Below are 26,985 nucleotides of genomic sequence, written 5' to 3'. Positions count from 1 at the left end.
GATCATGCAATTGATTTATTTTACTAATTCATTGCCTTTTAATTTAATCTAGAGGTAGGGAGACAGTATTTGGTATCTGCAGAATTTCTGACACTTTTTTGGAATTCCAGATACGCATCTTATTTCTGCATTAGCAATCACTAGTGTTTATACACCACTGTAAAAAATATTAGCCTGGAAATGGCTGAAAAATGCAATACGACACTTTAGACTCTCTACCATATGTAAGTACAGTTAACTGACACTTCATTGACGCCCACGGTGGTGCCAGTGCTAACAATGTCTGAATAAATCATGTAATCCATTTAGTTGATAGGTGTGTTTCATTGCAAAATTACAAAGGTTCTTTGTGATTTAATAAGTGAGTTTATTTGAATAACTGGATTTCTGGAGTTCCAGGGGGTGCTGATTGTGTCCCCAGAAGCAGTAATAGTTATCTGGTAGGTCATCTTTATATAACGGGGGGTGTATATGATAGAGAAAAGGAACACATTTTGAAAAATAGGCTGAGGTTTCAGTGATTCAGAGATCTTTTTCTCCTAATCTCTTACTCTTTTAGATCTTGCTAATAATTATTTGGAAGAATTTCTAGTGCACTTTCTGCATTGGCTCTTGTAGAAGGAAATTCTTTACTGTTTTATCTCCAGCACAGCATTACTTTGATATTTCTCCTTCTAAAAATGGGATTTAGTTTAGTACAAAAGCAGAAAGTTATCTGTTTCAAACATTACACTTTGGAAACAGCAAGAGAAGTATCACTTAATTGGCTAACTTTATTTCAGAATTTTGGTGGATGTTACCATCAAAGTTAATCATTCATCTCCTTGCTGGTCTGCAGCAAACCTAAATGGCTACTGGAAAGAAATTACTGGCAGGGTTTGCTGAAAATGAACTATGCAGGTTTTAATAGAAATTGAGTTAAATACTGCTAGAAAAGTTAAACCTTCTTTCTAGAATCATAGAAGTTATTATTTCTGCAAATATTTAGTTAAATGGTAGTATCAAATTCAGTTTGTTATAATTGCTTTGTGATTAATTCCTACTGCTAAATGTTTGTTTGTTTGTTTGTTTTCCCAAGACCATAATGGAATAGATATTTGGAATCATTGCTCTTGCTTGGGATAGAGCTCTGATGTTGAAAACATGCACCAGAATTTTTTTCCTTTTAGAAAACACATGAATAGGAACAAGCTTATTCGTGTCTGTTAAATAAACGGAGATGTTGTAATGATAGTTATTAATATATCAGAAGAGTCTGCAAATCTGAAAGCATATTGAGAAAAAAATGCAGGGAAAAGTAATGTTCTTTTAATAAGCCATTAGCTGCCGCATATAATTAAACTTACATTCTATGAACTTCAGGTTCTGTACAAGCTTTGAAAATCTTTAACCATCTGATTTCTTGCCCAGATATCATCTGAGTTTGTGCTTCCATACTTAAGGATAGAAAACACTTATGGTGCAAGCCTCTGAAATGCTACAGTTCTCACAGTAATCTTGTATTTCGCATGCTTCAATGAACTAAGAGTGTCTTCAAATTGAGCAATAATATTTAAGTGCACTTGCTTACATACACTTCGGTTCTACACCATTAAAATTGATGTTTGGTTGTGCGTTTGTTTTTTGTTGTTTTTTTGGTGTTTTTTGTTCGTTTGTTTTTGGTTTTCACTCCCTATCTCCTTAGAGGTTTTGCGTTTGTCAACCCTGGACTCATCTGAAAATTGATGAAGTCCATTTCTGTGGCTGAGCATAATGGTCCAGAGATTTAGAGATATTTTTACAGTATCAAGTTTTCATTAAAAAGGCTTTTATTAATCTTTTGAAAAATTGATTATGATCTGAGCATGTGTTTAACTTCCGAAATACTACATTTCTTCAGCTGTGGGGCTGCATCAATTCTGCTGAACTTATACTTGAAAAAAAGCTACTAAATCATTGATCCTTCACATTTATACCAGCTGATTCGAGAATGTCATAATGGTTACAAAGAAGTGCTCTATTAAATTTGTTAATGATTCTAAATTTGTATTAAAGAAGTGATTTTTCAGCTTAAGTCAGACTACACAATGTTACAGTTTGTCTTCTTTTCTTTGCCAGAAAAGTATAGAAGCTGTAAATTATATGTGGAAAAATATTTTTAAAGAACAGCATTTCAGGATAAGAGAACTAAGTGCAGCTGGTTTGGTATATTTTCCAAATTAGATTTCAAAATGGGAACCAGCTGCTCATCTGTTGCTCTTAGCTGAAATGCCAGCATATGCTGGTTGTCGCATGATGGCTATTTTTGAAATAATATACATGAGGAACACTGGATATGGTCTTGATGTCCGATTCTGTTGCAGACGATCCCCACCTCCTCACAGCACCATCTTCCAGTGCTGCAGGCCCCTATCCTAAAGACATTTGAGTGACTTGTTTGCAAAAAACCTCCAAAATAAAACATAATGAGGGAGTCGTGATGTGCAGCATCCACTGTGCATTTTCAGCACGCTTTCAACCTGAATGAATCCATTCCGTGCAGCTGCACTGTTGGATTTCATTAGCAGACACCGTAGTCTGAGCAGGCGGCCCCCGCGCGTTGGTCTCTGGATGTAAGAACTGGCAGCACTTTGTTTATTTTGTCCCAGATGCCTTCTCCTGTGAGCTCTCTGGGCAGGTGTGCTTTCATGCTGGTCTTTAGCACAGAAAGGAAAGCTGGGATGGAGGTGGGAAGCAGCAGGCTATGTAGCTCTGCTGTTGTTATTCCTCATTCACTGGGAGTGTGGGATATCTGTTTTTTAAGTAAGACCTGCCTTTTCAGCAGGGGTGCTGACAATCAAATTAGGAAATCTGTATTGGACTGTTAACAGAAGTCAAGCACAGGGCTGCAGTGAATAGTGTGTTCTCAAGGCCTTTGATTTAATCTTCGGGCCATGTTTGTTTGGTCTGAATGGAATTTGTGTGTTTAATAAGTATCACAAGATTTTTGTAAGGCTAATTTTTTTTTTCTCCTTAATATTAAACACTAACTTCAATAAACTGGCAAATTGTAAAAGGTGGATGCAATCAATTTTGAAATATGCTGTAGCATTTCATACTTGTTTTAAAAAATATATTTAGTATTGTGGAGACATGCTCAATTTTGTAGAAGAATAGCAATGTTATAGCGTGTGTAAAAGAGATTTGCTTGGAATAATTTTGAGATTTCCCAGGTCTCCAGGAAACCCTATTTTGGCTTTTCCGTAGACTTTCAAGAGATTACTTTTTTTTCTCCATAAGAGAAAAATTGCCATACTGTTATTATTATTACTATTACTTTTTAGTATATTCAATAATATTCCTGTTACAGTGACTTAATAAATAAATCTTGTCATGCTTTCTTTAGAGCCAATCCCCAAATGCCATCATTGAACTCAAGGTGTCTTCTGCAAATGAAATGTTAAATATTGCTGGAAAACCTCTTCTTCCACAGGACATGTTGTAGCCATCATTCTGCTTCTCTGGGCTTTTGTTGTACTGAAAAATACCAGAATGGCAGAGTTTGTAATTGCAGCTATTGGTATAAAAGTGTGTTATAGAGAAAACCTGAGACTATAACATGAGGAAATGCTGCGTTTCTTAGGACTCAAGTATCTGCACAACATATTTTTGTTTTAGAATTAGGTGCTAAAACAGGTTTTTCTACTCTCTGTTTGGGGGCAGGAGGTCAGATGGCTGAGAACAAGGAGTTAATATGCACTTAAGCAGTTGAAAAGGTTACTGGGGCTCCAGCGTTTTCTCCTTTGAGGCTTGTTGGCATCAGGTTTAGCTTAAGGAGCAAAGGCAATGTCAAATAACCACTTCACAGAACATGGGACAAAACAGATTCTTTGCAAAGAACATAGTCTGTGCTCCAAAGAAAACCACTAAACTAGCCTCAGCATCAGTAAGTGCTGCCACACTGTACTATATAAAAATTTTGCATGTTATCTCATTTTTTCACCTTGCCGCCTTTGTTAGAAATTCTAATGTGATCGGAAATAAAAGGGAAAATCCACCTAAATTCCTTTTTTGGCTGATAAACATAGTGATGTAATTTATGCAGCTGTGGGTGTTAAATATTGTGCTGTGTCTTAGTATTTGTACCATTGAAACTATTGTTTGCATGTAGGTGTTTTAATGGGGTTTCGGGTACATAATTTAACTGAGCTGACAGAAACTAAGGAAGATGGTAAATATATAGTCAAAATTTGAAGAGTCTTTTAAATGTGCTTGGTTCTATAAGATAAAACTTTAAAACAAAAAATTAAGAATAATAAAACTGCACAGGCTTTAGGTGTTTTCCTCTGCATGTCTTCCCTGGGGTTACAGAAGTGACTTTTGAGCTGTTGAATCATTCTAAGAGAAATGGCCAAGGCAAACTTGTGCTTCTTCCCACACAGAAAATTGTCTTTTTTGGAGAAGACATCAAATTCTACTCCTGTGTCTCTTAATTTTAGAAGATAAATATGGATGTGTAGGGCCAAAGAAGATGAGTGTACAAACATTAGCAAGTATCTCCTTTGGATAAGAATGGCTGGACCTGAAAGCAATTCATGCTACCCACTTGTCGGTTATAAGGCAAGACAGTGCTACGTACTAATTGTGAAGTTTTGAGCAGTGCTGATGATATGAAAATCAACCTGGCTTAGATTGCTTTCATCATTGTGAAATGTCATTCAGTTTAGAGCTGTCATAACCTTAACTGCTACCTATGCTAGGGACACTCTTCATTTACGGTGCCTGATGCTTTGATTCAGGTTGGACCTGTGGCTGAAGGCTTTGTTTAAATACCACATTTACAGGAACCTGTGTTCATTTATAATAAACTAATGTTTGGGGTTTTTTTTTTTCCTCATTTGGCTATTAGATAATTAAGTCCAGCATTGTACTGCTCAGAGGTGTCACTTTGATGCTCTGATGCAGGCTTGGCTGTTATATCCTCAGAAGGAGGACACGATAAAACTTTTCTGGGCAGAATTTGATGTTTCCTTTTTCTGTGCTTTGCTCTTCTGTGTCCTCTGTGAGAGGACCACCAGTGGGATATTGTTCTCGTGCTATTAAATGGTAGCTGAGATTCTTCACTGTAGGGACGATTATGAACCATCACAACGATACTGGGGATAAAGAGTACTGAAGGCATCCAGAAAAACAACAACAATTAAAAAAGTAAATTACCAGATTTTATGAATATAAGCATTACTAGTCCAGCAGTTGATGGCAGAATGGCCAATTTCATATTATTTCCCCTAATATGGTATAGACTTTAGTTAGGTTTTGAATGTCATGGCACAATTATTTGTGGTCTGCTTGAATTTTTCCTTCTCTGTTGGAGGAGAAGCTGTTAAAGACAATAACCTTGTCTGGTGTGGTGTGGCTTGGATGTTCTTTGCTTAACACGATAGCACTCTGTCTCACCGGTAAATAAGTTCTGTAGCAGACCAGTCACTGCAGCTTGCTACCATGGAATATTGTGCAGCTTTCCAGTCTGAGCAGTGTCTTCAAGTCAGTGTGGAAATCAGACCTTAGGGTTCTGAAATGCTTGCTTGCATTTAATAACAGTCTGCAACTTTTCACTGACTCACTCATTCCACATTTTTTGTCTGTTTATATTTCTGTTTTTGCTTACCTCCTGTAGCTGCCTTGCACCAGTGGTATCTCATCCTGTTCCTTTTTCTTCCTGATTTAATTTTATAAAAGTTCCAACTCTGCTTCCTCCTTTATTACCCACTTTTCTCTGGAGAGGTTTCTTCAATCCCAACCCTGCCTGTGTTTTTTGTCCTTACCTGTAATTATCTCTAATCCTTCTATGTCACAGCTGTTCCCTCATTCAATATCCTTCTGGATTGTTGATTCATGATTCAGAGTTTGAGGTTTTGTAAAGTATTGGTGGTGTTATTTAATTACTTCATTTCATGATCTCCTGACTTATGCTGTCTCTGTCGTGCTCTTCTGGGTGGACTGGCATTGTAGCACCAATGTGCTCTGTGGTGTGTCCCACCGCCTCGGTTCCTTGGCTGGCTCCATTATAGTGCAGCACAGATCTCCCCAATCCCAGGCTCTTAATAAGGGATGAACAGGAGATAATCAACAGCTACTGCTTTTCAGCCTCTGTACTACTTCCTTGCTATTGCTGTCCCCACTAAAGAATAAGAAAGGAGTGTCATAACGTAACTAAATTTTGTTATTCTTTCTCAAACTGATTTACTTGTATATTCAGTCTCAGGAAGGGCATGGGATGGTTTCTTTTCTTTGGACTCACAGCTCTTGAAGGCAGAGATTCTGTCTTTTGCCAACATCCAGCATGGCGAGGCATCAGTTCCTTTGTCAACCTTGAGAGTATAAATATTTAAATAGTTTTAATAACTGTTTTTATAGATCACTGAAGCATCTCAAATTTTGCTTCTTAAGCTTTGTCTCAAGTGGGATGTAAATGAAGTATTTAGTAGCTTTGCCAGGTACTAAGGACTCAGCAAGATATTATCTTTATAGTCTTATTTTAGAGATATTAATACTTTGTATGTAAGAAAGAGGAGACAGTTTCTTTCCACAAACATCTGTTTATGATTTAAACTCTGCAAAATATCCAAAAAAAGATCTGTGTGGTGAATACTGACTTAGGACTTTCGCCACGTATCCTACTGTCCCAAGGACTGCTCCTACAGCACTATTAATTTTGCTGGTACAATTCCAAATCTGTCATGCTTAATTTTAAAATATTTGTAGTCACATACCCCACTACTAAACAAAAACAAAAAGTGAAATCCTGGGGAGCATTTATGTAGTTGATATATAATATTACTTGAACATTCATGCTGCAACATAAAATTTTGTTCAAAAGCATATGGTCATTATCAGTGAGCTGTGCTGTAAATACCTGTGAATGTATTTGAGAAAGCCAGGTTTGCTCCACATGCTTTTTTTTCCTGTTTTTATATTTGTAGCTTCTCCTCTCCAGTGACAGATCTCACCTGTTTTCCATGTCACAACCATCTGGTGTTAATTTCTGAGAGGCAGTCCCCTTTTTCATAGCTTGCTAGTTCTCTCCCAGTTAGGTCTGCTCTGGTCAAGTTAAGACATTCAGAGCTGATGTGTCTAAAAGGATCCAGCTAAACATTAAATTCTGTGGAGCCTTACTTCTGCTTTCTCTTTCCTAGCTGTTCCTTGGACCAAAGAAAAATACATTACGTCAGTGTTTAAGAGATTTTTGGGCAATGCCATTAATAATACCTCAACTTTTGATCAGCCCTGAGCTGGTCAGTTGGACTAGATGATCATTGTAAGTCCCTTCCAACTGGAACTATTCTGTTCTCTGTGAGCTTTGGCTTTGCTGGAAGAAGTACACATTTTCATTTTGTGGGGTGCAATATGGTGAGGAGTTGTTCTCAGATATAATGTAAACATGGATTCTAAAGCTTGTAGTGTTGCAGTTTGAAAAATTATTGTTTTTTCAGATATCAGATGTGGTTCAGATAGTCCTGGTTAGGGTATAGCCTGTACTTCTAGAAGAACACATTGTCTGTCTCCTGTCCCCGACAGCAACACTTGCTGGATCGATGTTCAAATTTGTATCAAGCAAACACTGCAAGAATATTGGGAAAAATATGATATTCCAGCATCTGAAAAACACTTTGATCTATTCAGAAGTTCTTTAAAGTACTTTGAAACTACAAAAAGGGCAGTAGAGATTTTCTTGGACTAGAGATGAAAGCTGAGAGCTAATGAAGGGATTTTTGTAGGACAAAGTGAAAGCCACAGTGTCACTCTTCCTCACAGAGAGGAGATTCCTTTGGAGCTCAGCTCATGGCATTATTTCTCATGACTTCAGAGGTCTTCTAGAATTTTTGCTGAAGACTGGGGCCAAGCTTTGAAAAAGTTTAGCTGCTGAGTGCTACGCTTGAGCCCAACTCTGGGCACATTGGGCTAGTGCATGCCAGCTTTCCTGATGCCTCTAGCCTCTGTTGATGATGGAAATGTTAGAAACAACATCTGGAAGTTGACAAATGGACTTTCAGAGCTGTTATTTGTAGGGTTTCTCTCTGTGGGGACCCTTAGTGTTTATACTATTCCGTAGCTCGTATTTGCTGGGCATTGCACATTGACTTTAAGTGCATAAGCTATGTTTGAATGGCGGAACAGTTTTCACAGCACTACCCATGCTCCCCACCAGAAATCTCATAGAGGAATCCCTAGAGGCACTCCCAAAAATTATATAATCTTTATGAATATGAAAAATCGTAAAGCTCCTTTTTTGTTTTTAATAGCTCAAACAAAGGGAAAGAAATTGAAAATATTTTGGACACATCTATATCTTAAATATTTGGAGATGGGTGGGGACCTGATTATTTAGCTGAATTTTGTCAAGATTTGAAGCTACATTGAATGCCAGGAGACGTAGACATTTTAAAAGATACATGTGTGTGTACATATGTATAAATTTATAAAACAATTCCAGAAGTATAAAACTGGCTGTCATCCTAGTTTTTTCAGTTAAAAATAATAGTACTGGAGATATTGAGTGGAATCTCATGGCATTAAAACTGTTTTACCAGATCATTGCTAGATGCTTTTCTTATTTAGTAGACTTTAAACATTTCCAAGAGCTCATTATTCCCATCTCTAGGGAAGAGACTTTGCAGACAACTACAGTTATTGTACATCTTTGCTGGCCTTCTTGAGGGAAGTGGGGGGAGGGAAGCAGTGTAATGGATACATGTTTCCTGACCAAAAATCCATCCCAGTGTCAATGTCTTTTGAGCATTTGGATGAGAAACTGAATAGATTCAACCAACGCCACTACCCCCTTCCCTGATTACAGTAGCTAATGGCTTGGTCCAGACGATCTAGCTTCCTAAATCATATGGGGGAGAGATGTAGAATGAGGGGAGACTTTCTTGTGCGAGCGTGGTCAAATTGTGAGAAGTTTACAGAACTGATCTCAGTTCACCATCTGATCCTAATTTTCATCTGAGCTCAGTTTATCATTGCCTGTCAGAGCCCTGAGACAAATGAAAACAAAAGAAATTGGCTGGCTTTTTGTGTAAGAGGAAATTTTCCTGAATTCTGGAGGAGTTTCCTCCAGAATCCTGAAGGGGAGGATGTTCTATAGTGGTGTGGTCCACTGCCGACAGCCATCTCTGTGTTCAGTGCTTGTCCTCTTGCTGGGATGGTTGGGTCCGATGGCAGCTTCCCAAAGCCTTGGAAAAGTACATTTTGTAATTTATCCTTTTCATTAACATAAATCACATAAATCATAGATTTTGCTCATTATTACAGCACAAAAATAAATTATGAAAATATGAGGTACTCTAATAGCAAAGGAGATGGACAGTCTGGTATTTGCTCCCATATGAGCTTCCCTTTTAATAGATTAAGTGGAATATTGCTCTTGTAAGAAAATAGGCAGTTTCAGAGCGTAATACTTACTCTGTCTTGTGCCATTCTTATTTTTTAGTCAGTCTCTTCTTTTGTAGCTTCTTGAAGTAGAAGTGATGGTCTCTTCATTACCTTCTGCATTGCTTGAATATGACGTGACTGTGCAACAATTTTGTTTATTGTCAGTAGAGACATTTGAATTTACTTTTTTAAAATTTTAATGTACAGATGATCTTGCCAGTACACACAAATTTAATGATGTAATCACTCCAACCCTTTTATGTTTTTAGCTGCTAAAGCCCACCAGCAAGTACAAATATTATTCAAGTTTTAGCTCTGACTTATAAAGATATGGAATTTGGAGGCTTAGGGACCAAGGAGAAATAGAGATACCAAGCTCTGAGCTATCTCATTCAAGAAAAAAATGGTCAGTAAATAATTTTTAATTAAAGTTGTCCAGATGAGCTTCTTCCATAGAACATGACAGTTTACATAAGAGGAACAGCATTTGATAGCATCATTCTCATTATATTCAATATGTAATGGATCATATGCATCCATTGAACTGCAACCAGCAAGTGAGCCACAGTGAGTATTTAACTTGTGTGTTTAGATATCAGCCTGATACTGTACAAGTTGAAAGTATTATTTAATCTACGAACTCACATTTCTTCATAAGACTTCTTTCTGTGTAAACATTTATTACCAGAATGTTAATATGCACGCATGTGTATTTGCTTCTCCCTGACTGGAAGAAAAATGATTGTAGCATTTTCCATCTACTTCCTCCCTGCATTTTTGCAAAAATAAGTGTTTTGAGAGTTATGCAGCGTTACTGCTGAAGACGGAGTGAAGTGAGAGGTTCACTCATTTACCCATTAGGGTGCTGGGTCACACAGTGCTTTTGTGGGTGTTCTGTGCTTGCTGGCATCTCAACATGTAATAAGTTGGTAGCCTTTCAAAAGATCATGTGTACCAAGTGAGTGACAGGGAAAATAGCTTTCAGACAGGTAGTTGAAAGAAATAGATAAGAATATTATTGTAGAATAAGTGTATTTATTTCCTCCATGATTCCTCCCAGTTCTTCCAAAAAGGTGTGGCCTGGGTCCAGTTTCGGGAGTACTGTGCATCTTAAATGGTGATTGTAAGAATTCCACCAGCTCATCTCTGAAAAACCAATTTACCAAGACCACTACAATATGTATAAAGCCTTTTTGTTGCATTAATATTCAGAAATCCAAGGAATAAGTGAATTATATGGAAAAAAAAAAGGCAATAATCTAGATAGAGAATTTAGAAAGAACATTACAAATATTTTCTTAACTATTTGGTACATCAGCTTTCTCAATACACCAAAGTTGGTACCTGAGCCAGCTAATTTGAAGCACATGCATATTCTGCAAAGTCTATATGCTACAATCATATCCAAGGATTCTGGTGTAGATGTATCCTTAGTTTTTGAACAGCTTGAGAAAAGCAGAGAAAAGCTGCATCCGTTAGTGTGCTGCCTCTATAATCTAAAATAAAATGTTAAACATCTATTTCTTACTTCATTCTGGACCAGAAATTGGGAGACCACTTGGTACATGTCTGAGGTTCCCTGAGGAAGGCCTAAATAATACTGTGAAAAGGACAGACAGCGCTGGGCTTAGCAGAGGATTATAAACACTTCTGAGGCTTGTGCAACCACTTGCTTTTCTCACCTAGTCCCCAATTATAAGAGCTATAATTTTATGCATTACTCTTTTGAGATCACCGATACGATCCCCAGGATCTTGGATATTTGAACAGATTATGAAGAAGAGCCACCTAGAACTTCTAACCACCTGTTTAAAATGTTAAAATACAGTTAGAACACTTCTGGGACCTTAATTTAGTCTCCAATTAACCTTTTTTCCAGTCATTGTTAATAACTATTTGAATATAAGTTTACCAGTGAGACAGTTTGGACTTGCTTCAAAGGCAGTTTTTAAGAAAGCTAAATTCATGATGATAAAACACAACCGTAGCCACTAGCACAGGCTGCAATAACACGTCCACTGTAGGTCAGCTGAAAGCGTTGCCAGTTTTTCAATGTAAAATACAATGTTCATACTTTCCTTTTCTCTCTAGGGGTTTCAGAAAGCTCCTGTTTCTGCAATGAAAGCAAGAGCGGCTATTATTTCTTTATGATGACTTCTGGAAAAAACATTACTCTTATAAATACACCATTTTATTGAGCTTGAGTATTCCACTTCTATGGCAAAGTTTATAAACATTCCTCCAATTTTTCCCAAGTATAAATCCAATTAGGGGTGATTTTGAAGTTAATACGTGAAGTCTTGAAATCATTTAAACATTCTTAGTGGTGGCAACTTTTGTAGTATCAAAGAGCCATGAAAAGGGGTTTTGTTAGTCTTTGAGGGTTTACTCTCTGTGTGGAGCTTTGAACATTGTGACATATATAAACTGTATCAGTAAAGCAGTAGAAAACTAAGTTTAGTTGGTAGTAATAAAATATGAGTTTCCCTTAAATTCTGGCTAATATTTTCAAAAAAGTTAATTACTTGAGTACTTCAGAGAAGTATTCTCTCAGTTTTGTTTTCTTTCTTACGTTTAAACCCATAATAATGAATTTCATCAGTACAAAGTTTTCTTTAAAAATTTGTGATATACTTCTGACCTAATTTCCCATGGACGTTGGTCTAAGAAAGTTGTTTGATTTTTCCCCTGTGAACTCCTCCTTTCCTGGTCTAGGATAACCAGAGGCGTCCATCAGGTGTGGAACAGGAGAGCAACCAAGCAGTTACAACCCAGTTTTGTAATGTCGATTTGATTGATCAGAATGCCACATGTGCTAAGGGAGATGCAAAATACTCTATATTGGAGTAGGAAGTGCTCCAGTTTTAGGCCAACCGTCACAAGTTTGGGAGAGTTTTTCTTAAAGGTGACTATGTAAAGCCTGTGGAGCCCTTCTGAACTTTTATTTATTTCTTTTTTCTTATGAAAGTTTATTATTTACTTTAGCGTGCTGGTGGCAACTACAGATGAAATGTGTATTTGTTAACTTGGATTACTACTTTGCTTGTAGAACTGACTGGAAATGCTTTTTAATAATACAGAATGGCAATCTTCTGGCATGACCCTAAAGTGCCTGGTGCATTTATCTTTAGAGAATCTCTCTGATCCTCTTACAATAAGGCATGGTATGGAAGCTATAATCCAGATACTTGCTGTTTCATATAACTGCTCAGGGAAGGGCAGAAAGAAGGAAGGATGCTTTTTGAGGAACAGCAGGTCACCATTCCCAGAAACTAAAGAGTTTGGCTGAACACATACTTATATTAATTTTTGTAATGTTTTCTGGCTTGAGGTATGTTCTGTGTGATGTGCACTGGTAGCATTACCTATTTTTATTACTGCTTAATTTCTGCTGAATAGCATTGAGCTGGAAGATGATTAGGAATGCTGTTCAAACAGAACCCACCCAGCTTTTGCGAGGGAATCACAGAATCGTAGAATAGCTTGGGTTGGAAGGGACCTTCAAAGGTCATCCAGTCCAGCCTCCTGCAATGAGCAGGCACATCTTCAACTAGATCAGGTTGCTCAGAGCCCCGTCCAGCCTGGCCTTGAATGTCTCCAGGGATGGGGCATCTACCACCTCTCTGGTCACCTGTTCCAGTGTTTTGCAATGCTCATGGTAAAAAATTTCTTCCTCATGTCTAGCCTGAATATCTCCTCCTTTAGTTTAAATCTATTACCCTTTGGTTGTAACAGGCCCTGCTAAAATGCCTGTCCCCATCCTCCTTATAGGCCTGTTTTAAGAACTGAACAGCCACAATAAGGTCTTCCCAGAGCCTTCTCTTCTCCAGGCTCAACAACCCCAACTCTCTCAGCCTGTCCAACAGGTCCACGTTTTCGCAGTGCTTTCTGTCTCACTAGGATGTGTAAGATGAATCTGATGTCTTTCCCTGGGCATTGTTCTTCTCTACGTTTATCTTCGATTTGAAAAGATTTCGAAAAGTTTGTAGGCCTGGATAATCTCCCTTGTGAATTACAGTAATTCCTGGCTTTCGTGATACACACTTGGTTTTCTTCCAGGTGGTCTGAATGCTGCTGCCAAACTCTTCTTCCTCTCCTGCACTTTGTTCACACTTCCTCTTCAGATAATGTCCTCATTGCTGCTACCCACCACACTTTTTTCTTTTTCTTTTTCATTTTCTTCTTAAAAATACTTTGTTTTTCATCTTTATATGTGGAATGGCTTCCCCTATTAATTCTGTGACACGATTTATTTCACTTCCTTCAGATTGCTGTTCAAAACCTACCTTTTGTATGTCCTTTCAACCACCCTGTAGAGCATTGAGTGTGTTGACATAAGTGAATGTTTGGAATTGTATGTTATTTAAGTATTCTAGCGATATTCAGTGTACTGCAACTTTATAAAGCCAGAAAACATTCTGCAAACCAGTTTGACATTCTGCATAAAATGTGTCATTTGGTCACAGTCACTTGCTTTTGATGTTTAATTCTTTAATTATAGACATCAGAAATGGTCAAAATACTATAGCACTGGTTATACTTTACCAAATATAAAGGTGAGATTACTCCATCCATATATGATAATCCCTTGTCTGTACAGCCCTTGCTTGTCTTGAGCTTTTTTGGCTGTGATATATGCTGAGCAGTATTGTATGTCCATTATCTATAACTTTATTTGAAATGTATCTTTCCAGAATAGAGTTCTTCAGTTTTGATCCTTGCTTTATAAATTTATATTTGGCCACATTTAAATAAATATTTTTTCTGTCATTGCCCAGCTTGTAAGGTAGCACCCCATTTAATACTTTATGACAATCTTTGCATCATGTATAAACTATATTAGTAATATTTTTTCCCATATTTTTGTCATTATAAATATTTAGTAACATTGTGCCTAAGCATTAATTCCTGTAGGGCTCACTGGAGGGCTAAATGCTTATTTCTCTTTCTTTTTCTTCCTCTCTATCTCCTTTTATTTATTTGCCCCTGGACCTGTTATCCCATTATATTTAGATTATATGTAATGGAGAGCAGAGATGTAGTTGTATAGTTTAATTGTCTAAATGATCTTAAGAATGCAAATAGAGTGGAATGGAAAAAATATATATTGCAGAAAAATATGCTAGAGCCCACATAGGTGACGTTCTTGGAAAAGAGTCAAAAGAGAAATCAGAAGCTGGATGTCCTTTGGGCTTTTATCTGACACAAGATTTAGACTACAGAAGAGTTGTGGCACACTGATCTAGTGTTTTCTGGAGTAATACCATCCCTAAAGACAGTGAGATTGACTTCAAGCAATCATAAATGTCAAGGTTATTTCTTCATACGTAAAAAAAAAATCTCTGACCAGGATAGTGGCAGATGCTATATCATCACAGCATGATTATAAAGAATTTTAAAATCACAGAGGATAAGTTAAGATTTGTTTGGGCAGATTTATTTTTCTAATGGAGTGCTGGGCATAAAACACATCAACTATATTGATACCAATGAAGCATGTTCCATGCTTCTTTCTTCCTCCTTTGAGTCAGAGTAGAACTGAAGAGTTGCCTGGCATAGGTCATCTACCCTTCCTCTTTAAGATCAGAAAACCTCTAAGGTTCACTGTGCTCAAGGACATGCAACTTAGTGATTTTCCTAGGAAGCCTTGAATTCCTGTTTCTGGGCTCTAGTCTTTGATGCTGCTGACCTCCATACTGGGGAATCTGGCAAAACACAGATGTGGAGATTTTGCCAGTTTCCTGAGATTTGGTCCTTCAGCATCTCCTCTAAGCATGATGGCTAGAAGCTGGTTCCTCTTCTTTGGAAGATGCTGAGATGAATCCTATATACTGACTTTGGAAGGAAAGTGTGTCACAAGAGACCGGGCTGCCAAATTTCTGTCCAAAATGCAGAAGTCCGTTCAACCACAACTGGCATCTGAAGATACTGCTGATTTTCTCTCCCTGGGTATGGTTGCAAGGGCATTCATTACACAGCACCTGAGACTATGGTATATATCCCAGGTGTAAGATGAAATTCTGTCCCAAGGTACTTAAGATGAGATGTGCCACTTCTTTCAACCCTTGTCCATCTTCTCCCACTGAAATATCATTTAGATCTCAACCCATGCATTTACCTATCTAGGAAAATCATTTCATATGCCTGAGTCTCTTTTATGAGTCAGTAGTATTGGTTTTGCCTGAAGAGATTCCAAATTAATTTTGAGCTTTTTTTACTTCCCCAGTTTTGAAATAGCTGCATTCTAAAAATGATTTCTAGCAAAAATTATCACTGGTATAATATATTGGCTACTAATGGCTGGGGTGGGACATATTATGAAATTCAGTGGTTGCTGAGCCGCTCAGAACTCCCAGCTATCCTTCCTGGATGCTTAAGATAAATTTCTGTTGTATGCTTCCCTTCCCTCCAAGAAATGCTTAAGGAAAATCAATATTGACTTAAGGAATATACCATGCTATACAGTTAGTTTTTAACTGTAGAAACTTGAAATTAAGTGATTTTAAAACCCAACCAAAAATTATCTTGCAGCCTACTTTCTCCCAGGCTTGGGTAGATAAGAGACTTAAAGAATCAGTTTCTTTACCCTAAAGTACCATGAGAGTATCTAGTCCCAAATGGCTTCTCAAATATCCTTCCTGAAGTCCCAGGATTTTGTCTGATCCTGGCAGTTCTCCATTGAAGTTGATCCTGCAGTAAATATAATAAAGGTGAATCTTTTCTGCACACTGAAATAATAGCTCCATTGTGAAGTACAGGGGTTTCCAGTTCAAGGTTTCATACATAACTGAGATTACAGTGCAAAGGCAGTACAGCATGCCGTGTTTGCTGTGGAACCATTGTGAAAGAAGGAGTTCTGTTCTTCAGATCCAAGCCTGGGATGTGTCAGGTACCTCCAACTCAAGGCACTGAGATTTAAAAGCACTCAACCCCTCACAGTTAGTGCGCTGTATAGAGAGCCAGTGAAGCTGTTGTAATCCAGAAGGGAGGAAAGCTGGAAAATGCTTAGAAATGTAACTGTTCTGGCTTATATTTATACCGCTTTTCCCCCCTTCAATTAGTGATGTTGAGTAAAGACCGGCATCAGGTCTAAGCAGAGTGGAGTTACTGATTTCGTGTACAATGAAGAGCTTTGTTCATAATTATAGTGTGGATCATCTGAATCTAGTTCTAAAGACATTAGTGTAGATGGAAGTGGGTTTGGCACTGAACAACTGGCCAAATACTATCCTACCCTCATTTTCATTTAGTCTCATTAATTACATATAAATTATTTGTCACACTGCAAGATTTGTTCTGCCTAATTGGAGAAGAAATACATCTTTGTATTGTGTCAAATAATTATTGCTCTATACATTGTATGGTTAGATTTTATCATCCGTATTCACCTGGAGTGCTGTATCTAGTTCTGGCCTTCCCGGGAGGATACAGAAGAAGTACTGGAGAGTGACTAGTGAAGTGCCACCAAGATGATGGACTGGAGCATCTTTCCTGTGAGGAGAGACTGAGATCTGGGGCTGTTCAGCCCAGAGAAGAAGCAACTCAGAGACATCTCATCGGTGTGGACAAATATTGGAAGGGAAAGTGTAAAGAGCCAGGTGGTTTGAAAGTGATGCCTGGTGACAAGACAAGAAAAAATAGACACAAACGTTGTGCTTAAATGTAAGAGAAGTCTGAGCTTAAGAAAAAAACTTTTTATTGTGAGGGTGACGAAGCATTGGCAGAGGCTGCCCAGAGAGGTTGTGGTGTCTCTGTCCCTGAAGATATCCAAAAGCAGTCTGGACTGTGCGGCCTGTTTTAGTTGGCCCTCCTTGAGCAGTGGGGTGGATGAGGTGGTTTCCAGAGGTGCCCACCAGCCTCAACCATTCTGTGATACTCCATTGTCATATTCACAGTTCCTCAGGTCAAACAGCATGCTGTCTAAATAATGCTTTGATAATAGTAAGCTCCTTCTTCCTTAAATTCTATATTGGGTCTAGCCTCCAATATGCTTATTTTCTCAAGTATAGTTTATGTTGCAGGTATGTAAGCTATTTTAATGCCTTAAAAACACCATCAAGAATTTGAGGAGGGAGAGGTGTGCTTTGTAAATGATCAAACAGAACGAAGACTGTGGAGCATATTTAATCTGTCAGAAATACTTTAAACATTGTTGTTACCAAACCTCCCTTTGACATTTCTGAAAGGTCATTGCTTCTTTGCCTTTTAACAGTCAAGGTGAAGGCTGTCACTGGTGGAAGCAAGATTTCCATCTGTTCATTATAGCTTAAGTAGCAGGGGAAAAGAGCAGATGTGCTGCCCAGGTGTTGTGCTAATTTGTCTATCCAACTGCATCTTTTATTTTAGGGAAAATATCTATAAACTCCTAGAAAATATAATCAAAACTCATACAAAAATAATCAAATCTGTAAGCAAATACAGGCATCTTGTTTTAATCTCCTAAAGCCACTTAGCAATCTTTGGGATCTGGCAAAAGATACAATATCTTTTCCAGAAAGGCATTGCATTTGCTATAAATCAATCAGTAAGGCATCAAAGCATGCACTTAAGTTAAAGCAAAGGAATAATCCTCCTGTTGACTCAAGCTGAAATTCTCATATATTTAAGTAAATACCTTAATTAATTAGCTTGTATTGAAGTAGTATTTTTAAATGCTATTAGACGCATTTAAATAAATACAATTGAAAAATTATTATGTAACTTTCTGGTGTAGAATTATCAGCCCAGGATCACTTTTTATTTTTGTTGCTGTAATACAAACCCTGTCCCCCTTTTTGGAAAGTAGGGAAAATTAATGTCTGGGCAGTGAATATATGAAGGTTCATTCTCAAAAAATAAGATGTAGTTTGTATAAGCAAAATGACACCTTAAAGTACACACAGTTAATGCAAATCTAATTTGTGCAGCCAAATAGGAACCTTTACCTTTTCCAAGTGCAGCTCTCATTTTAATACAGAGATCTGAAATCTTGCCCAGAGAAACATTTCATGTCCAGACACAGGAATCCAGGCTTCTTGGAATAGATGGTTCCACTAATCACAATAATGATGTATGGTGATATCTATAATGTAGTATCTTTCATCATAGAAGATGTATTGTGGACTTCCCTGTGACAGCCCTATGCTGTTGTTGACCACTGTGGAAACGCTGCTGCACTCATTTCTTTTTGATAACTTTTGTCAAAATTTAGAACATTAAAAATCTTATTTGTGAAATGTGCAGGTGCATGCCAGCACAGGGGAAACCTCACAACTGTGGCTTTCTGATGCTTTTCTCAGCAAAGTAAAATTCCTGACAATCTAAAGCAGTAATAATCATTGATTTTTTTTAACAAATGTGTAAAGATTGCAGTCATTAAGTGACCAGGAAACATCCATTTGAAACCAGATTCAGATGATTTAAGCTGTACAGGGTAACTTATCATACAGTATTCTATATACTCTTTTTTTGATAACGACAGCTCTTTTTTTGGTTTAGGGTAAAGCCATTCAATTAAAATTAAAACAAAAAAGTAATATTAAAGGGCATACTGAGGACCACTCTTTTGAGAAGGCAAGACTTGACACATACCTTTAGCTGCAGCTAAAGATTCGTGAGGATTAGAGCTACTCACTATTTCCAGCTGAGTTGGATTTCTTTCTTGATGCTCTGTTTTTTCTGATTTAGCCTGCATAGACACTTGACCAATCCATCTGCTCAGTATCCTTCCCTCCCTCAGCCAAAAGTGTCACAGTGCCAAGTCTCTGAAGAAGAACTGAAGAGGCTGAAAAAAAACCAATCTCAGGTCATCTCTCTCAAATCTGCACTCGTCTCTTTTTTAGTGAATACAAAACTGAAGGTAATATGAGATTGTTCTTTGGTCTAAGTCACAGTTAAAGCAGCTAAGGGTAACACTGGAAAAAAAGCAGTAGAATAGCTAGGAGAGGTAGAATTACATTTTCAAGCTCCTGGAGTTTTACTTTGGACTTAGGTGGGGTTAGGATCAGGTGACAAGTGAACAGATACAAATTCATGAGAAAATGTCACAGTAATTCAATTTGCTATTTACTTCAAACCCACATGTTTTGTTTTGTTTGTTGGTTTGGTTTTTTTTAGGAGGAAAACTACCAAAATTTGTTATATTTTTCTTCCTCAGATTTAACCTGAGCATTAGCCAAACCCACATAGCACTGCATTTGCAGAAGCTTCCATGGTATGTTTTTTCATGGCTGTGATATAGTCTGCTGGGGCTGATGCTTGTGTATGTCAAGAATTGAGTGTAGGAGTTTGACTCAGCGTCTGACTTCATGAAATTTCAAAAACATAATTTATTTGTATAACATGCATTGTGCTGTGTCTCAGCACTGTGTCATCCAGACACCTCCCTGCCGAGGTGACTCTTTCACAGGGGAGAGGAGGCAACTTGACGCAGTCCACCATAGGAAATTAATTTTGCAGCACTCAGTGCACGACCGTATGGAAGAGAGAGGTGGGTTTGTGTTACAAAATCTCTAAACAAGTTGATTTTACTCAGCCTCATACCTGCGCACTAAAAGCATCAGGATGTCTGTGTTCATGTGGTCTGGCCAGGATATGCAACACTGAAGGTAAAAGGGCCCTTGCTGTCAAGTCCTCGGTGCTTTTTCTGGGCTTCCGGTGATGAGTTGTGATAAACTTGATTTTATATGGGCATTTTATGCCTTTAGGATCCAAAAGCTATGCTGGCATTGTTATTTTGCCTTAGGGCTTTACTTACTTCAGCCACCATAAACTTTAGTCAAGTCTACTGTCCATTTGTCTGTGTGTCCCCATGTTGAATTTCTTTGGACTGTAATACGACTTCTTGCTGTGCCCATGGGATAAGGAGTGGCAGATGTGATGTGCTGTGATTGACAGCCAATTGCTATTGTTGCTCTTCTGCTCTTGTCGAGGTGCAGAGTCCTGGTCCAAGCCTTGTCTGTGCTGTAGCCTTACCGAAGCTCAGGCTGCTTGTCTTGATGTAAACAAGACATTTTTAATTTTCCTGCAGTCAGTTTTGTCCTTTGTTATCCACGTGCGCCACTGTTTTCACCTTTGTTGTGCTGCTGCTTCCAGTAGTGCATACATTTCCATTCATACTTCATTCATACCAGCCTTTGTATTTCTGATACAAGACTATACGCGGGCACTGGAAAAGTCAAAGTTAAGATCAAGCCCAGTTCCTAAGAACATTATTGCTTGAAGTACTTTAGAACAAATATCTAAATCTAAAATGAAACATGAATATTTTGCAACAAGAAGAAATGATTCTTTACAACAGTGGTAACTGATGGCTAATTATTTCACAGCCTTTATACTTTACAGCCCTGACACATCCGATCATTAATTCAATCAGCTATTGAAGTAGAAAAAAATCTAAGTCAGATTCTCTAGTGATTGTCAGTCCTTTAACAGCACTTTGAAAATGCACAAAAAATTAGACAGGTTATGTTTAGAAGTGTTTTCAACCTAATGTTTCAGTAGGATGGACTTCCAAGACTTCAACTTAAAGAGCAAGCAGTCCTTGCTACAGAGTGTGATGAAAAATTAAGTTAAAAAAACAAACCATATTTTTCTTGTAGTAATTGTTTATGTTATTATGCCAGAAAACCTTTCCATTTAATTACCTTTTTGCATAAGAGAAGCCCTTTATCTGAGTCGTGCCTGACTGTGGATGGATAATCTCGTCTTGCTTCTCTACTGATGAGCAGCACCTTCTAGGACCACCACCACCAAGACCTTCCTAATTCAGCACTGTTCTGCTCCTGAGCCTTGCTATTCCCAAAGCCAGTGATGTCCACACATGTAGCAGTGCTGTTGGGGTGGGAGGGGGAGAAGGGGAAATTATGAGCCGTCTCCAGCCCATTCTCCTCACTACTCCTGGGACAGAAAGGCCACGGAGATGAACACCAGACCTGTTCTGGAGGGGGAAGAAGCAAGTAGAGGAGTGTTAGAAGCACTGATACAAAGCAGGGCTGCACTGCAGACGCTGTAGCACTGTGGTCATGCCAAGGAATAATAACATGGAAAGTTTTTGTAGAATTATATTTCCTTAAGGAGAATATGAAACCAAGGGTCTGCTGCTAGTACTAGAGTGGGTGCTAAATTCTGCCATCTCCCCTACCACCATGGCTAGTTTGGATATGTACTGAGCTCATCAGAGCAAGGTTAGGTTTGGAAACAGAAAACAGCTATGAAAAATACTCCTAAGAAAGTAAATATTTTCAGCTGGTAAATTAAAAACAATGTCTGCCTGCAGAGGCGGGGGAAGGAAATTTAAACAGGGTCATTCATGTGGAAAACAGAGATGCTGACAGTTTCTATTAAGTTCTTTAGAAAAATCTCTTCCTGTGAAGCATGTCCTGTCTCCAACTTGCCTGTCCAAATCAGGACAGAGAGAAAAAATTATCTGTAATTTAATAAAACCTCTGCTGGTACACCTTGAACAGATTTTTGTCCTGTGCAGCTGTAGCACATCAGGCTGTTAGGCAGCATGAATAGTAACATCTGCTGCAGAGTGGCTGCAGCTCTTGCTGGAACGTTTCTCGTCTTGGCCACATTTTTGCACAGAACATATAGGAAGCAGTTGTTGCAGAAAACTCTATCGCCCTTGTCCAAATTTGTTTGAATTTAACCAGCAGGTTAAATTGTACTGGAAGAGGTGCTAGGATGGATGCATGACCTCATTTGAGCAGTTTAGTTGCTTTATGAAATGAAGTTAAGAGAGAGCTTGGGGGAGAGCAGGAAGAGAAGGTATCCAGGTCATAACAGCTGTCAGGAGGGAAGGTGGGAAGACAGCCTCTTGTGAAAGCCCTGGCCCAAAGAGGAGACTCCAGCAGTGGCCATGATGCTTTAAATCTGTTCTGAGCAGTGGGCTATATGGAAAGGAACAAGCTTAAAGTGTTTAGTGTGGGGAGGAAGGAGAATATTTCCCCAGCATCCTGGTGCACCATAAATGGTTCTGGCTGGTGGAGCAGCTGTGTGACGCACGAGGCAAAGGACAGAATGCCAATGTTGCTATCATTTTGGTTTTGCTCTTGCTCAGGAATAGGTTTCAGCAAGCACTTTGGATGGTTTCTAAGGCATGGACAATGAAAATAGCCAAATAGGATTTTGGAAGCTCTAAAAACCCAAAAAGCAACTACTTGTTCTTTTAGGAAGGTTTCCAAAACAATGGCTGGCTGTAAAAACAAATGATCCAAATATATTTCCAGAAAATTTCTTAGCTGTAGAAGTAAGCATAGATTTTACTGATCATATGGTTTGAATTCAAAATGATGCCCAAACTTTTATAGCTCCCACTGGATTCTTCAGGGGTTTCAGTCTTTAAGGTTCTTAAGAGCGCTGGGTTGCTGGAATGCTCATACTGTATATTTGAGATGGTTAAAGAGCTGTGGACGTTTTTCTCCAGTGTGTTACATAAAGATATAATCTGTAGAATGATTTGAGAGATTAACATTGTTGTCACAGAAAATGGAATATAAATTTATTTATAAATGGGGAAAACTAAACAAAGGATGTTACACAAAACGTGTTGTAAATTGGCAGAAGTATTAGAAACAGTGTTTTCTGACAACCACACGTTCAGTGGGGTGGTTCTTTTTAATCCGTTGTCCAGTGGTTGCCTCCCATGCTTGATAACAAACCTGATGTTGCGTGGTTGCCACTGCTTTTGTCCGTGTCTTCTGTCCATGACAGAAAAAGGAAAGATGGCTTTGAACTCCTGTCTGGTTGCATCACGATTCAGACTGCCTGTGGGACTTTGAGCAGGAGACCAAGTTCCGAGTACACAAAAATATGTGGGCAACAAAACAGGATAAACAAGGAGGAACTGGATTATCATTTTCTAGGGACGATTTATGTGTGTTTAATCAGCTACCACAGTGACAGATTCCAAACGGGCAGGAGAGAGGAATTCACAGCTACAAAATATTCGCCTTCAAGAATCCGGCAGCCCTAGCCAGGCAACTCAAGCCAAGCTGTTGCTCTCAGAGAAGTGTTTTCCAGAGCAAGAAAATAATTAAGAATTCACTAGGTCATTTGTTATGGTTGCATGCTGAGTAGAAATGTCTCCCAGATTTTTGTTTATTTTCTTAGTTTTGGTAGTCTAGGACTAGATCCTTCATTTCTTCAAGTATTCTGGTTAAGATGTTTGATGCTCACTGGGTAAGTTATCTCTTTGGTTTATTTGTACCTCCTTTCAATACAAACATACATGTTAGTTATTTGTTTCTCCATTTCCCCAGTTATCCCCTGTGTACCCCTGGGTCAGGAGTAGTGATAGCTGGGGAAATGTTGTCTTTGCTTTGGGCAAGCGATAAGGTGTGGTATGTTACATGTGACTCATGCTGCAGCATTGTAGCCACATATAATGTCTGCTCACTCCTGTGACTCGATTGTTAGTGACACATTCAAATTAAAAGCATTTTCGGTTGCATTTTAAATGTGTATGTCTCCAAATTTCAAATAGCAAGGTGAAATTTTCCTAAGGTATTCAATGTCTTCATAAATGGCTTAGACACAGGACTTGTGGGAATACTAAGTTTGCTGATGACACAATATTGGCAGGAGCTGTCAACACTCTTGAGGGCAGAAAGGCCCTGCAGAGGGATTAGAGAGGCCCTGCAGAGGGATATGGACAAATTGGAGAACTGGGCAATCACCAACTGTGTGAAGTTCATCAAGGGAAAGTGCCTGATTTTGCATCTGGGACACTGCAACCCTGGCTGTACATACAGACTGGGGGACAAGATGCTGGAAAAGCAGCTCTGCAGAGAGGGATCTGGGGGTTCTGGTTGATGGCAAGTTGAACGTGAGCCAGCAGTGTGCTGTGCCAGCCAAGAGGGCCACCTGTGTCCTGAGTGCATCAGGCACAGCATTGTCAGCCGGGCGAGGGTAGTGATTGTCCCACTCTGCTCTGTGGCCTCACTTGGAGCACTGGGTGCAGTTCTGGGTGCCACAGGATAAAAAAGATATTAAACTACTGGAGAATGTCCAGAAGAGAGCTATGGAGTTGTTGAAGGTTTTGGAGGGAAAGCTGTATGAGGAATGGCTGAAGTCACTTGGTTTGTTAAGCCTGGAGAAGAGGAGACTGAGGAGAGACCTCATGGAGCTACAGCTTCCTCACAAGGGGCAGAGGAAGGGTAGGGGCTGATCTCTTCTCTTTAGTGACCAATAACAGAACCTGAGGGAATGGCAGGAAGATGTGCCAGCAGAGGTTTAGGTTGGACATTAGGAAAAGGTTCTTCACCCAGAGGTGCTGGAGCACTGGAACAGGCTCCCCAGGGAGGTGTCACAGCCCCAAGCCTGACAGTGTTTGAGAAGAGACTGGACAACACCCTCAGACACATGGTGTGAACTCTGGGGTTGTCATGTGCAGGGACAGGAGTTGGACTCGATGATCCTTCTGGGTCCCTTCCAACTCAAGACGTTCTATGATTCTAGTCTCAGGTTTTTACCTGGGTGTCATGTATAACACTTGCAATGAATGAGGATGCTGCTTAGAAATCTTTCTGCTATAATACAAAAATCTCAGAGGCCCAGAATTAGACTGCCTGCATTTTTTTCTGTTTTAATTAAACAGTCATGATATTTTGCACAGAGAACTAGTATGTATAGTGTGCCCAGTACAGGAGGAGTGTTTTCTACAGTGACACTGATTTAATAGAATTCCTAGGGAGTTTTGATCCATATCTACAAAGGCAATGGGTAAGAAAACGAAGAAAAATGAAATGCAGATGAGAAAATGGAATGTTATATATGGTAAAGAAACAGACACTGGCTTAATGACATCTAGGAAACACTTCTAACCAAGCTCCAGGATTCCAGAGTGTTAATCTCATTTGTTTCATATTATTATCCAACTGCTAACTCCTGGACCCTTGTGGAATCACAGAGATTCATGTCAGATACTGAATCAGCTTAGAAATTTAAATGTTATTGAAACATAATTCCAGTTTCTTATTTGAACTTGGTTGCAATTTACTGCACTGAATTACTGCTTTGCCAAATTATCTTTTAAAGAGTTGGTTGTCATTGTGCTGCTGAAGTAGTCCAGGTTTTTCCATGAAGCCTGAAAATGTATGTATTTTCAGCAGGGATTACCATTCCTGCCAGTGGAATCCTAGTAGTTTTGGCTAATTGTAACATGGCTGTAAATATGTCATTTCCATGGAAATTAATTTAGTCACAGGAATTTTTGTCTTTTTTTTTTTTTAAATATTAATGGCTTTGCTTAACATGCTTGCCAGACACATGCACAGTTCAAAGAAAAACTTAATTAACATTAGAGTAGATTATTTATACTGAACTGCTCAGTATATGTATGGATGGATTTTGGGGATGAAGCAGAAACTGCTTGACTGTCTCTCTTGGATTTGTGCTGTTGGTAGATATGGAAAAACCTCCCTTAGCTCAAATAGGATGTGTACTGTTAAGATCTTGCCCTGTTAGACCCTGGTGGTAATATTTTAATAACAACTTCATGCAATTTTTCAAAAAGTTTTAATCAAATAGTTCCTTAGGCTGTTTATGTAAGTTTAAAATACTTTTTTTAAAAAAAACTTTTCTTGTAATATTATTCTAGGGAGGGATAATGTTGATGTGATATTTCCAGATCCAAACTTGTACAGACAGTTTTAGTACTGACCCTGTATTTTAATCTTCTTGTGTTTTTACTTATTTTTTCCCCATATGAGATTAACAGTATTCATGGTGTGTGGGTTGGTTTGTTTTTTTGCTTGTTTTTCCTGTTGCCAGTGGTCTTTGTCTAGAAGTGTCTTTGGTGGTGTGTTGTTTGTTTGTTTTGAGCACGTGTTTTGTTTGTTTGGTTTGGTTGTTTGTTTTAAGTATTTGAAAGTGCCATACGTGAATCTTAAGCAAGAAATCCAGAGACACCTACTATCATGCAACTAATCTAAGAACTGGAGGATTCACAGTATTACTATTAAATTAATTAAACATTATTAACTTTCATTTTAGGAATAACCTTATTGGCACACTGGGGCAAATTTTTACTTGTTAAGAACTGGTGTGTGAGTCCAGTGCCAAGAATCTGGAGTCCCCTTGTTCTTTAAACATACTCCTGTGTTCCTCTCTTTGGTAATTTATAGATGTATTTGAGGTGCCTCATGCCTGTTGAGGTCAAAATAGGCACCTGCCTATAGTAGAAAAATGCTGCTGTTTGCTCCCTGTTGGTATGCAGTGGGTCCAAGGCAGCAAGGTAACAGTAAATTATTTCTAAGAAATGAAGTGATTTGCATTAATTTTGAGACTGTTGTCACAAGGTTTATCAAAAGTTATTTACCCATGCTGTTGAACGGACCTAAATAGTCATATCAGCTAAATGATAGAAATTATTCATCTGATGCAACTGCATATTATGTTTTTAAAATACAGTGTATAGAGATTTCGAAGTACTAAGGAAATGTCAATTTGAATTGCTTCGTTACCTAGGAGGATGAGAAAACATTGAAATGGAAGATAAAACTGATTCTTAGTATACTGTTTAAGAAACATCTAGTATTCATATCAGAAAATCAGATTTGACAATTGAGTGAAACAGTAGATATTAGAAATGTAGGTAACCTTGTTTCT

At 38.4% G+C, this 26,985-nt stretch overlaps 1 protein-coding gene across 1 annotated transcript in view; it reads left to right on the top strand.

Moving 5' to 3' along the window:
- Positions 1–26,985, top strand: part of ME1 (malic enzyme 1) — a gene marked incomplete at both ends in the record, with an annotated part of 166,500 nt that overhangs the window by 102,456 nt on the left and 37,059 nt on the right. The gene's annotated exons all lie outside the window — the stretch shown is intronic.

This window comes from Nesoenas mayeri (genome assembly GCF_963082525.1).
Source record: "Nesoenas mayeri genome assembly, chromosome: 3".
NCBI classification, from domain to species: Eukaryota; Metazoa; Chordata; class Aves; order Columbiformes; family Columbidae; genus Nesoenas; species Nesoenas mayeri.
The sequence above is the reverse complement of the archived record's forward strand: the minus strand, read 5'-3'. Positions and strand labels throughout refer to the sequence as shown.